This window comes from Juglans microcarpa x Juglans regia, chromosome 2S (genome assembly GCF_004785595.1).
Source record: "Juglans microcarpa x Juglans regia isolate MS1-56 chromosome 2S, Jm3101_v1.0, whole genome shotgun sequence".
Lineage (NCBI taxonomy): Eukaryota > Viridiplantae > Streptophyta > Magnoliopsida > Fagales > Juglandaceae > Juglans > Juglans microcarpa x Juglans regia.
Genome location: NC_054597.1, coordinates 14,060,499 through 14,071,458, shown reverse-complemented (window position 1 = coordinate 14,071,458; position 10,960 = coordinate 14,060,499).

The window sequence follows — 10,960 nt, the reverse complement described above, 5'->3', positions numbered from 1 at the left end:
AGGAGCTTTTATCTGTTTTTGATAAATATGAGACTTGGTCAGGACAAATGATCAATAAAGAAAAGACGTCTATGTTCTTTTCTAAAAAACTCCCTCTGGGTCACAAGAGAGCTCTTAAGCGTATGACTGGGTACTTGGAGGGTTTTTTTTCCTTTCAAATACTTAGGGGTGCCTATTATTTTGGGGAGACTTAAGCAAGTTCATGTGGAGGAGATGCTTAACAAAGTCTATCATAAAATCAGTGGTTGGAAGATGAAGTTTCTCTCTTTGGGAGGTCGTCTAATTCTTCTTAAGCATGTGCTTTCTAGAATGGCTTTGCATTTGTTTGTTGTTTTACAGGTCCCTCATTCTATCATCAAAGAGTTACATCACTTATTGAGTACTTTCTCTTGGGGCGAGGCTAATGGGAGAGGTAAGAAAAAATTAGTGGCTTGGTCGTACATGTGTAAACCTATGGAAAAAGGTGGTTTGGGTTTGCAAAACCTGGATGATATGCAGAAAGCCCTCCACATGAGGTTCGCTTGGAATTTAATCCACAGTAATTCTTTATGGGCACGTTTTTTCAAAGATAAATACGTGGGTTCTAAACCGTGGTTTCTTATCGATTTGAATAAGGGTACGATGGAAGATGATTGTTAAATGTATTCTATTGGCTCTTAAGAACTCTAAGTGGCGTAGAAGGGAAGACAATCTTTTCTTTTGGTATGACAAATGAAGGGATTGGGTAGCCCTCGGCTTAAAGTCATGGATTGTAAACTATCTAATTCATAGGATGTGGATTTGTTGGTTAGTTTGGTGGGGCACGAAAAGCCACCGTCAACTCTAAAATTGCCGCCACCGGTGACTTCAGAAGCTGTCCCCATCGCTGCCTCATCACCTCTAGGTAACATCACTTCCTCTTTCTCTTAAGACACTACACATTTGAATGTTAACCTAGATTCCAATGCAATGAATCCGAATATATCATCCCCGATTTTAAATGCAAATCCTATACCAAGCAATCTCTCAACCTCGATTCCAGACCATTCCCTTTAAAACTCTGTTCCCAATAGTCTAGGTCAACTTGAAAATCAAATTTGTCAAACACATCGTCTTCACCAAATGACCACAAGGTCCATGGACAAAATTTTTAACCCCAAACAAATTCACACCGTTACCAAACATCCCCTTCCTCAGACTCTTGAACCAACATCTATGAGTCAAGCCATATCACATCCTCAATGGGGTGATGCCATGTCTAGTGAGCTTACTACTCTCATGAGGCACGACACTTGGGACTTGGTCCCTACTCCCAAACACTGTAATCCCTTGAGATGTAAGTGAGTGTTTAGAGTAAAAGGAAAAGCTGATAGTTTTGTAGATCGGTTCAAAGCTAGACTTGTTGCAAAGGAGTATAATCAACGTGTTGAACTTGACTATAAAAAAAATTTTAGTCCAGTGTTTAAACCAACCACTATTCGAACTGTGTTAACCATTGTTGTTATGAATGGATTGGATTTGAGACAAATGGATGTTAACAATACTTTTTTGCATGAGGAACTCACTGAAACTGTATATATAATGCAACCTTCTGGCTTTAGAGATATGTCCAAATCTGATCATGTGTGTAGGTTGGAAAAAGCTATTTATGGGTTAAAACAAGTCCCTAGGGCATGGTCCTCAGCTTTGAAAAATGTGCTATTGGAGCTCGGCTTTAATAATTCAAAAGCTTATTCATCATTGTTTACTTTTAGACATGACTCTATCACCTACTATTTTCTTGTCTAGGTTGATGACTTTGTCATTACAGGATGTGATTCCAGTTTTGTGGCTTATATTATTAAATAACTGGGTGACAAATTATCATTGAAGGATATGGCCTCTCTTCATTTCTTTTTGAGAGTGGAAGTAATTCTCACTTGTGTAGGTCTCTTTTTATCACAACATAAATATGTTTGTGACCTACTGCCAACCACAAACATGCTTGGTGCAAAGGATATCTCTACTCCTCTTTTCACTAGAGGTCTCTTCAACAATGCATCCTAATATCTTCCAAACTGAAATGAATTTTTTGTGGCCGAACAACCAACGTAATATTTTTAAAAAATTATATAAATAAATTTGTAAAAATTTTACTTATTTATCCATAGAATAGTTATTCCCCTTTTTGGAGGAATAACCATCACTCATATTGAGGAATAGTCATTCCCATAAATGGTTATTTCTTATATAAGAAAGACAACCAAATAAAGGAATAGTTATTTTTATAGAATTGTCATTAATTTCTAGCTGATAATGATAGACTTTTACTACTTCTTACCATCCATTTACTACTCCCATTATTTTTTTTTTAATTTTTTTTTAATTTTTTTACTTAATAATTAAGGAAGTGACTATTAGTGAAATTGTATATTTTTTTTTAATTTTTTCCTAATGATTAGGGATTTTAAAAAAATACTTAAAAGAAAATAATAATAAAAAAATAAAAATTTCAAATACACTATGAATGGTAGGAGGTAATAAGCCTATTATTATTAATTTCTAGTATGCACCCTATTTCATGAACCAAACATACCCTTTAAATAAAATATTGATTCTTTTAGGCCTGGTTTGAATAGAGATGCTTCCATTTCATCGTATTTCATCTTATCTTATCTCAATATTAAAATATCACAAATCTTATAATATTTTTGTTCAACTTTTTCTCTCTCATTTTTCAAAATCTCATAAAATATTTTAATTCAAACTATTTCTAATTTATCTCATATCAACTTACTATCTAACTAGACATTAGTTTGTTTTGGATTTAGACTAAGATTTTAACAAAATAAAAATAAAACAAACCTAAAAAGTTAAAACAGAAAATCATAAAAAGAGGTGATTCTCTTTCAGTTAATTTAAAGATTGCCTCCCAAATCACCTTCGTGGGTCGCATCACTAGGTTGCCCAGATTTGACCTTAACGAACGTTGTGGGTCGTTTCTCCTTGATAGGAGCCACCACCACTATTAGCCTAGTTTGGGCCACCAATACTACCAGTTATTATGTAGCTTTTGTTTATATATATATATATATATATATACACGTAAACTTTTACCTAGTATGTATGCATGTAGATACATACATATATATAAGTTTACGTGTAACACACATAAATTTGGTTGAAAGTGTTGCACTTTTTTACGTGACAAAATATAAACTTTAAATAAATCTCAATTAAAATAGATCATTAATATTGAAAATATTGAGGATAAACGATGATGTTAACAGGATAGTTAATGAACTAATTAAGTAACTATCAAAGTGTTTCATAATTTTGTCAATTATCTATATCAGACCTACAAGAACTCTTTCAAGATCCCTAAAAGAATAGACATGGAGAATCTCTCTCTCTCTCTCTCTCTCTATATATATATATATATATATAATTTTTTTTATAATTATATATTTTCTATTATTAGCAATAAAAACAAACAAGATATATTATATATTAATAAGGCAATTAGTAGCAAACATTCCATCGGTTGTGGAGTAGGAGAAATGAGTTAGGTTTTGAAAGTAAGTTTAGAGGTCATACTATTGTGTTCAATTTGGCAATACTAGATCTTGAAGCTTACAAAGTAGCCCACTTTAAGAGCTGTAATACACCTGAAAGGGTGGTGATATTTGCAGAAAGGTAGATTTGGAGACCACCTGCTACACTTTGATTTAAGGTGAATGTTGATGCTGCTTTTGACAAAGTGGGGAAGAGATTATTGGGAAGATGTGGAGGTTGTGCTTGCTGGTCCAAAGAAGTTTGTCAGATCTTTTTTTTTTTTTAGAAGAGACGAAGGTCACATGTCCATGAGTGACCCCCTCCCAATTTTATTAAAAACACCCTCACGAGGAAAACCATGGTAACAATTTGGACATTTGGGATTTACAAATAAGCAATAAGAAAACATCCTAAATATCAATCCAAAACAAACCAATAAACCAAAACCAAATAAAAAGGCCTATACAAGCAAAATTATTAAAGACAAACATTAGGCAAACCCAATTTTTTCAGTCTCAAAGACCCTTTAAGAAATCTTGGACAATCATCAACATTATTCTAGGTAGACGTGCACCCCTTCTCCCCTAGCTTAGCAAGGTAATCTGTCGACGAATTTCCTTCACGATAAATATGATTGACTTCCACCTCCAAGTTCCCCAATAGTGTTTGTATCTCTTTCCAAAAATCTTCCAGATACCAAACTCTACATCTTTTATTTCTTAGCTAATTTACAACCAATAAATAATCCATTTCTATGTCAATGTGATAAATATCTAGAGAATGAGTAAGACACAAACCATGAAGAAGAGCCATCAGTTCACCCTTATTATTACTTCTTGTACCTAGATGAACTGCAAAGGCCACCTGCATTTGGCTCGAAGAATTTCGAATGACTCCCCCTGCCTCCATCATACTCGAATTTCTGAGAGAGCTTCCATCAACATTGAGTTTAAAACGACCAGCCACAAGAGGTATCCATCTTACCAATTTCGGCGTTTTATGTTGAACCAATTTAATCGACAAATGGAAATCCGATAAAATTGCCTCATCTGCAGTTTGCAACCCAACACCTCCCTTTAGCTTTCCCCCTAACCAACCCACCCAGAATTTAATTTTTTCCCATGTCGACCTCCCCGACTCCTCAACATTTTCCATCCTTGCTTTGCATCTCCTATTCCAAAGACACCAAATAAGAATGCAAGGAAGAATACCAACCAAAGACCCGATTTGAGAATTTTTTTTGGCTTTAAGTAACCAACTTTCCATGCGAACACTCCATCCACTACCACACATAGAGCTCATACCAACAGAGTGAGAAGCCCGCAACCACATCTCTTCCGCAAACTCCCCAACCGCCAAAACATGATTCAAATCTTCATACCCACCTGAAGAGCAACAGTTGCATCTCGAAACAATTGGTATGCCTAGTTTACGAACATTATCATTAACACTCAAGGCATTATGAAAGCCTTCCACACCATAACAAAACTTTTCTTAGGTAAACAAGGGTACCAAACCCAAGGAGACCATGTCACTTTTGGTTCTCGGAGCCGAATATGACTCCAAGCACTTTTTGTAGAAAATTTACCATCCACAGTTTCAGTCTAGACTAGAATATCTTCCATTTTTTGTTGCTTCCCAAGCTATTCATCACAACCAAAGCATTATTAGGACCCACCACTCTAGAGATACATTCAACTTCCCAGCCAGCCTCCACTTTACAATCTTTAACAGTAATATTTGGCATTAGGACATTATCATAATGATTTATTAAAGAACCCTCATCCGACCATTTGTCATACCAAAAAGGTATATTACATTCTCTAACCTTCCATCGAGAAAGATTAAGAACCAAAGGTACACACTTAGCGATCATACGCCAATTTTTGGAGCCCTTATTTGCGTCCATGAGTGAAAAATGATTATGTTTAATATATTTGGCTAAAAACAAATTTCCCCATAGAGAATCCTCATGAAGCAATTTCCAAGCAAACTTTACATGAAGAGAATGTTGAATTTCATCCAATCTTTTAATACCCAAACCCCCTTCTTCCTCTAGGAGACAAAGATTATCCCAAGCTCGCCAGCATCTTTTTTCCTTTCCTTCCGTCGAACCCCAACAAAATTTTCTAAAGCAAACATTTAAACAATTGAGCACTACCTTCAGAACTTGGACAATGAATAACAAGTGAATAGGCATACTTGACAAAACATGTTTTATCAAAATTAAACGAGCACCTTGTGAAAGCAACTTTGATTTCCATCCATCCACTCTTTGACGAACCCGCACCACTAACTCATCCAAATGCACAACTTTAAGCTTGTCGTAAATAATATGAACACCCAAGTACTAAAAAGGACAAGCACCCTCTTTAAAACCTGTAGAATGCAAAATAACACAGCGGCGAGTAGGTGTAATATATTTAGAGAAAATGAGTGAAGATTTCTCCACACTTACCACCTGTCTCGACCATGTCTCATAGATATGAAAGACTCTCAAAATGTTACTGAGAGACCTGATAGTTCCACTTGTGAAGAGAACAATATCATCAGCATAGAGGAGATGTGAAATACACGGAACCCCTCTTGGATGAGCAAAAAGGTCAATCTTCCTTGCCATAAATTCCCTCTTTAAAAGCTGAGAGAGAATTTCTTCCACCAAGATAAATAATAAAGGGGATAGTGGATCTCCTTGTCGCAAACCACGACCTCTTTTGAAAAAACCTTTAGAAACCCCATTCATCACCATCGAGAACCAAGGCGAAGTAATACAATTGCGAATTAACCCACAAACTTGATTAGAAAACCCAAAGGCCTCCACAACATGCAATAAAAAATTCCATTCTACACACTATCATATACTTTGGCCATATTAACCTTCATCAACACATTTTCATTCCTCCTTTTTTTATCAATAGAATAAATAATCTCTTGAGTCAAACTAATATTATAAAAAATGCTTCTCCCCGGAAGAAAAGCCCCTTGCTCAGGCGAGATCAATCTAGCGACAATAGGAGTAAGGCACTTCAAAAGGAATTTAGAGCATACTTTATACATGACCGAGCATAAATTGATAGGCCGAAATTTATCAAAAGAAGATGGATTCTCTACTTTCGGGATCAGCACCAAAGAGGATGCTGTGTAAAATCTAGGAAATGAGTTCCCTGCAAAGAATCATCCACTGCTTCTACCACATCATTTTGCACAATAACTCAACATGAACGAAAGAACCCTGAACCAAACCCATCAGGACCCGGACTACTATCTAGAAGAACCGAAAAAATTGCATTTTTTACTTCCTCCATATACGAAATATGACAATTTAAATCATTTTCTTTTGGAACAATAGACTTCTCAACCAAATCAGATAAATCAGGATTAGAGGCACGTGGGCGAGATCTCAGAAACATATCAAAATATTCCACTACACCTTTATGAACTTCCTCCGGAGAAGAATGATAATGCCCATCAGGTAAATTCATCTCATAAATCATCTTTGTTCTGGCTGCCTTCACAGTAAAAAAAAAAATTAGTCGAAGCCTCACCTTTTGAAAGCTAATTAACCTTAGAAACCTGTCTAAGCCTAACTTCCTCACGTTGCAGCCAAGTATCCAACTCCAGTTTAGAAGTAACCAAGTCTAACTCCACCTTTTCTGAGAAATTTTCATGCAAAGAGGCTTCAAAACTTTCAATTCTTTTCTCCAGCTCTCTGATATGAGTATCGGTCTTGCCAGAAATATTTTTATTCCATTCATGCAAATAATTTTTGGTATTTTTTAATTTTCGTACAAGATGGAAAAAACCCGAATCACGCACTTCCTTCTCCCAAGCCTTCTTAATCAGGCTCATAAAAGACTCATGTTCAACCCACATTTGTTGGAACTTAAAAGTAGGAAAACCATACGGTTGAGAATTAGAAATACTTATAACCATGGGGGAATGATCGGAAGTAGTTTGAGATAAATATTTCAAATGAATATCCAGCCAAATCAATAAGAGTGGAGAAGTAACCATCGCATGATCCAATCTTGCCCAACATTGCGCCTGGCCTCATTGCTCGTTGCACCATGAAAACCGACTACCCAAATAAGACGACTCTACAAAGCCGCAAGCTTCAATACAGTTGTTGAAATCTAGCATAGCTGCCGCTGGCCTTGGGAGACCACCTCGCTATTCTTCGTTAGATCTAACAATGTTAAAATCACCCGCAATGATCCAGTTAACTTGATTTGGCGCAACATTCAATAGTTCATCCCACAAAACTCTACACTCCCCTTGAGAACACCAGGCATAAACAAATGACACAAATACCTCCAAGCCATTAACAAATAAAGAAATAGTAATCTGTTGCGATCCTTTAGACACAATTTGAACCTGCCAAGAACCATCCCAAAGCACCTATAATTTACCTCCGACCTCTGCATTATTCGTACCATCAACGTAATTCAAATGATTCTTCAAATACACCAACTGGTCATGTGAATGAAAATGTTTTGCAATACCTACCACACAAGGTTTAAATCTATTTATCAACTTCCTCAATCTTTTTTTTGAAGTACCCAACCCCCTAATATTCCAAAACATCATAGACAGCATTATATATTTAAGCGAATAGGCTTGCTAGTAGCTTTGGTAGAGCTTCTCAATTTAAGTCCCACATCTTTGTCTTTTTGCTATTTTTCTTGTTATCACAGTCTGAGTCATAAGCTTTTTCTAAATTGATATTTTCCTTCGCTACCATCATCTCCCTATCAGAAATGTGTTCGTGTTCAAAAACTTCCAAACTAATGCCCTTTTTTTTTTTTTTTTTTTTCCCTAGAAGTACTAGAAGAGCCCACCGGATTTAATCCTCCTTCCAAAGGAGCCACAACTTCCAACCCCTTAATCGGAGAAGCCAAAATAATTGCCCTCTTAGAGTCTTCTGTCAAATCCAACTCCACCGAAGTAGTCACCATGTCCACATTATTTTCCTCTGAAATTACTTTTGTTTCCGCCAATACAACAGTACCCTGCACAAGGTCCGCACCCAATTGTACCTTCATACCAGAGGTACCCTCCTCTGCTTTCTCACTCGCATGTCCAACTGTATTAGGCTTTTCTAATGAAACCACATTTGTTTCCTCTAGAGGATATTCAACATGTCTCTTATCATTGTTTTCATTCCCATCGACTATCTCAGGTTCGGACAGAGTTATTTTAAGCATACCTTCCTCTTCCACAGGAACAACAACAGTATTTTTTCTCATCCAAACAAGATCACATTTACCAAAAGACTTACCGTTATCCCTGTCCATCTTTATTTTCCTAGCCCCCTTACAATTTTTTTGAAGATGTCCTTGCACCTTGCACCGTCGACAATAAGCCGGTAGAGTTTCCTACTCCACTTCTTGAAACCAACTGCTAGGACATTGAGGAGTCCCAATCCAGAAACCAGTGATTGGGTCAACTAAAGCATCCATTTCAACACAAACTCTAGCCCCATCCGTTCTAGTAGCACATCTATTACTATTATCCATTCGTAAGAATTTACCAACCAGACTAACAATACTATGAAGGATTGACTCATGGTAAAAGCTTGGTGGTAGCCCAGGAAAGAACACCCATACCAGCACCAATGAAGGTTCTGACTCTTCTTAAAAATCCGTATTCCAGTGAAAGACCCTATAGTGAACACCCTCCACTTCACAGGACTCACGAACAATGCTTTCAGGAAGTCATCTTCATTAGAAAATCAGACAAATACATTCCTTGGCCTTCACATAGAAGAAACCACTGGCTGATGCAGTATGCCCCAACGGGCCTTGATATACGACCTGATAACATCAAGAGACGGCCTCTTTCTAAGAAACTTCATCACCAAGGAGAATTTAAAGGGTTGAGCCAACAGAGAGAGTCATTCCTTGGAGAATACCACAGAGTTCTCCATCTACCAATTTTGGAGAATGCCACGAAACCACTACCTTAGGGAGAGGCAACGAAGAAGATGACACCATGTTTGCAAAGGAGCACACTCGATCCCCTGGCGTCGTAATACCCCTCAAGGCCACGACAGCAACCATGCAACCCTAGGAATCACAAGCCTGAAAATCAAATTCTGAAATCGCCAAATTGGGAGCTCCGTAAATCTCGCACATGCACCTTATTAAAAATATACAAACGTTGTCAGATCTGCTTATGTTGCTAAGAGTTACACTTTGTCGAGAGCTATCAATTTATGTCATGAGTTGGGATTTAGGTAGATGGTACTGGAAGGGGATGCTAAGGCTGTGGTGGATTCTATTAATGCTAGCAGAGTAGATTCCTCTTGGACAGGGCAAGTAATTGAAGACATCAAGATAGTTTTGTCACGACATCCAAGTTGGCTGCTCTCATTCATTGGCAGAGAAGGAAATCAAGCTTCTCATGCAGCTGCAAAACTGGCATTGTCTTTAGACTTTGAGCATGTATGGATGGAGGAGGGACCTGTTGAGGTTCTTCCTATTTCTATTGACAAATCATGTATTGTTTGTGTTCAATGAATTGAAGTTTCCTTTCAAAAAAAAAAAAAAAAAAAAGCCAACACACAAATCTTATAAAAGAAATTCACAACTACTTTCCCTGTTTCTTCATCCCCGTGCATGAATGAGTCTTCTGTAAATAGGGCTATAAACAAATAGGATTACTCGATAAACCATTTGAGATCGGATTAATGAAACTTCAATTTAGTTTGATTTGTTTATTGAAAGAGCATTTTGTAAACATAAAATCATGAACGGTTATTAAACAATACAACTTGTATTAAACTAAGCTCAACTTGTATTAGCTCGTATAAAACCTCAATAATTTATATTTTTTATTTTTTATAATATTATCTCTATATAAATAAATAAATAAAGTTAAAATATTTAAAAAGATGAGAGGAAATTAATAATGTTCTAAATATTATATATGTTACTAACTAAATCCTTGTGAATATAAACTTTATAAAGATATTGAAAAAATGGAACTTTTTTTGTTAAAATTTATAGATAAGGTTATAAAATAATTAAATGTGTTGTTCGTGAATATAAAATGCAACTCGGTGATAAGCTCAAACTCGACTCGTATTCAAAAAAAAATTAAACAAATTATGTATGATTATTCACTATTTCGACCCCCCTCAAAAAAAAAAAAAAAAAAACAGATGTTGGAGTTTGAAAATCTTGTCCAGTGCCTTGCATGTACCGACAGTAGATAAGAGCAAAAAGACAAAAGGCATCAATAAAACCTAAGAGACACAATGGACTAAAAACACAACGGAGGGAACTCAACCTAATCTATCTATCTGTCATAAAGCCCAATGATAAAAATATTTAAGCATTAAGATAAAAAAAATATAAATCACATATTAATTAAGTGAAACTATATAATATAAAGCTTTCATATAGAATTTCTTGTATCTTATATGCTCGGCATTGGACGGCAGCAG